Raw genomic sequence first — 4,046 nt, 5'->3', positions numbered from 1 at the left:
CAATCTCCAAGCAGCCCAAACTGAGTGTGTACCACACACGGGCTGATAGCCTGAGAGCTGCAGCTGAACCGAGAACTTGAAAGAGGCTCTTTAAGGAGCTAAAGCAATGGCAAGGAGAAGTCTGATGAATCCACCAAGGGCTCATCTACATATCACGAAACAACTGTCTACGTCTTGTTCTCCTCTGTGTTCCCTGGATGGTTCCTGTTTTCCACATGCAAGACACTCAGTACTTATTTGTTGGATGCACGAATGAATACGTGAATACTTAGATGGATTTGTCTCAAGCTGTCTGAGGTTTTGACTACTCTGATGAGATATTTTGGGGTCAAAAAAACCCAGGCATTGAATATTTCAGTACATATGAAAACATCTGGAACTCACATATTTCCTTGTCATTTTCACCCTAGGAAACTGTGCATTACTGGGCAGAAGCAAGAAAAAAATCTCTGGTGCTTGTTGATAATCATGAGGGAAGGAAGAAATTGTGGTGTGTATGTTTGTGTGAGTGTGTAGCTGAAGATAGGGAAGAAGAGAAATCATTCAAAAATGGAATATCTGAAGTTTTAAATATTTTTCTTTATGAGGACTTCCCCGATCAGCTCCCTTAAAGAGGACCCCATCCCTTGCCATTCACATCATCCATCAATCAGTCTTCAGGGCTCTGCTCTGAGATTGTAGTTGGTGTCCAACTACAAGAGGTTGGTGTCCACTTTCCCAGCTCTGGGGCCTCCCATGCAGATGTCAGGGCCTTGTGCAGGAATGATGACAGCATCTAACTCCTTGGCTCTCTCACTGCAAGGAAGACCATCCTAACTGTCCACCAGATGCCTGCTGTCCCCTCTTAGGGATGATGATGCATTGGGTAATTCTATAATTAGGGCTAGACCCACTGCAGAAAAGGTAGAAGCCCTGTCTCGGGTTGTGGCTCAGTACCGGCCAATGGAGTAGTGGATTCCGCTTCCATCCTAAGGGGTCAAGGGTGCTGGAGAAGGAGGTAGGCAGCTAGAGCTGTATAATGAAGGTTAGAGGAGAAGAGATTGTTCCCCGTCACCCCAGTGGCCTGGATTGGGTCTGGGTAGCAGCTTAGGTGTGGCGAATGCCAGGCAAACCTGCCAGCTCCACACAGACAGGGCTTTTGCCTCCCAGCTGATGCACAAGCAGGGGAAGCCAGGGCTGCCGCAGGCAATGGGGTGTTCCTGGGGTGCAGCCACCAGTGTGGTTCGGGGGCCTCACAGTCATGCTGCCTGGGAGAGGAGGGCTCAGGGAGTACGCAGGAGGGCCGTGGCTAACGGGCTGAGAACTGGCCACATTTGAGAAGTCTCTTCCTCCCCCGCAAATTGCAGACTTTCCCTAAACACTGACATGAAGCTGTTTATATTTCCTAGCCAAAGAAGAAATCTCTCACTGACCAGATTTGAAGACAAACAGATTGTAAACTTTCTTTCTCTTCATGTGGTATTGGGGTGGGAGGACAGAGAGACATTCATAGAAACACACAGACTGACACAGCCATGATGAATTACTCTTTCTATGAAGTATTTGACCACACACATGAAATTAATTGGAAATCAGCAGTCAGCCCTAATATCTGTTTATACCCAAGTGGAAAAAAGTCAGACTAAGTTTCTGTTTTTCTGACATTTTAAATAGCATGAAATAAAAATCCAACAATGACAGACAGCAAACGCTTTGTTTCTTTTATCTGGGGGGTGGGGAGTGAGGAATAAAAATATATCTCCTACCCTTGTCAGTTAATAGATTTTAGTGGAATTGCCAGGCCAGAGAGTATCGTATTACACTGAAAAAACCAGATTGGGTTTCCACTTTATTACTAGCTCTGGGATCACCTTCATGGTTTGACTGATGTTTTCTTTTTTTTTTCTTTTTCTTTAATGAAAATGAAAGTCCTTTGTTCACAATCTCTTTAAACTTTTAGAATAATCTAATTGTTCTTAAGTCACATGGTTCCTGTGCGGACACACGAAGGGCACTTCTGAAACCATAATCCTAGGCTATAAAAAAAACCTAGGGCGAATGATCAAAGGTGAACTGCCCATTTACAACCCCTCTTTCAAGGCCCCTTCCCATCTTCCTGACAGTTTTATAGAAGTGTTTCTCTGTTGCTGCAACCCAGATCAAAGATTTGGATACCAGGTTCTCCCCACCCCTGAAGGAAGGGATTACCCCAGGAATTAAAAACCTCAGAGAAGTGGGCTTACCCACCTCCCTGGGGGGCGGGGGAGAGCCCTGGAGCCTTTTCTTGATAGGAACAGAGCCAAATGGAAGCAGGGGTGCCCTCTCTCTGTTCTTGCAGCGGAGGAGATAAACCTACTCTGTCATCCAGCCTTCAAAGAGAAATTTTCTGATCTTTTGTGCATAGTTTTAGTTAATATCTACAAGTTGCTAGAATCATGTTTATTTATTGGTCAATGACCTTCTTTTTCCTCCCACCCATGTTAAACCCAAGAAACAATCCCCTCCCAGGGCACTGGAAGCTCGCCCGAAACCCTGAGTCTGGGCCACAGTAAGCAGAGAGGGAGGTGGGAAGAAGTTGCAGGGTGTGTTTCATCGTTTTAGTCCACAGCTTCATCCATTTGGTGATTTGTTTTCAGTACTACCGGCTACCTTTTCCTGGTCACACCTGGATCTACTTTAGATTTTAATGGTCAAGGTAAATTTCCTGAGAATGCTACTTTGATGGCTGGACCTGCCTCCATCCCTGGGGACTCAGTGCCTAATCCTGTAAAGAGACCCCAAGATCGGGAACAGGAGTGCCATGAAGCTCTTCTTCCTCTGGGAAGCACCAGGCCCACTTCCCCCACTTCTGTTTAACCCTGACCCTGCATACCAGGGTTTGATTAGGGCAGACCCTCATGGCAGGGGTGTTGACAGGGGTGGAACACACAGATTCCCAAAATTATGTAATCTTTTTGTTTAAAGGGACTTGAGAGATCATCTAAGACCCCCACCCCCCACCCCCCACCGTGGTATAGAGGAATCCTACAGAGAAGCAGGACAAGCCTGGTTCACCCAGAGTCACCCATCCAAGCCAGATCCTGAAGCCAGATCTCCTGACTCAGGCCTCTGCTACCTCAGAGCTCAACATAGGATGCCCCCTAAAGAACTTAAACTCTTGGAGTATTTGGTCCCTTGGGGACTGCTAGTTTGACTGGCTGTTCAGGGTTTAATGACAATGGGTATAGAGAATTGCTTTGGGAGATTGGTAATTGCTTTGGGAGATTGGTAATACAGGCATATTCTCCAAAACTGCCACTTCTAGGGGGCACATTCAACGCCCGAGGACCCTCTGCATTCTGGCTGGGCCAGTTCCTCCACCCCCAGTTCCCGAGTCCCAGTAATTGCCCTGCTCTGGCCAGATCCCTCTATTCACTGTTCCTGCTTCCTCTCCTTGCATATTCCCCTTTGTCCTGCCCGGAATGCATCCTGCTCTCATCTTCATTTAAGCAATTCCTACCCATGCTTTAAAGCCCATTTCAAGTTCCAGCTTGTCTTCCTCCTGGAGTAGTACTTGTTATCTACTCTAGACCTTTGCCACTCAAAGTGTGGCCACAGACCTGCAATACCAGCACCACCAGAGAATTGCTTAATCAGAGACTGCATTTCAACAAGGTACCCTGGTGATTGGTATGTACAATCAAGTGTGAGACTCACTGCTCTTAAAGAGTGGTGCTCCAAGTGTAGTCCGAGGACCAGGACCAGCAGCATCAGCATCACCTGAGAATTTGTTAGACATGCAAATCTTGAGCCCCACCCCAGGCCTACAATCGGAAACTCTGGGGGTGGTACCCAACAGTCTGTGCTTTGACCAGCCCTCCACAGGATTCTGATGCATGCTAAAGTTCAAGAAACCATACACAGTCCTTATCTTACCCAGGGACTTCACAGGCATATATATGATCATGGTTTCAGGCTCCATATTGCTCTCTTGAAATTCCTGACTTTATCTTTGAACTTGTGTTTTTTTGTTTTTTTTTTTTAATTAATTTATTTATTTTTGGCTGTGTTGGGTCTTCGTTTCTGTG

This window comes from Physeter macrocephalus, chromosome 1, assembly GCF_002837175.3.
Source record: "Physeter macrocephalus isolate SW-GA chromosome 1, ASM283717v5, whole genome shotgun sequence".
NCBI lineage: Eukaryota > Metazoa > Chordata > Mammalia > Artiodactyla > Physeteridae > Physeter > Physeter macrocephalus.
Note: the sequence above shows the minus strand (reverse complement) of the source record.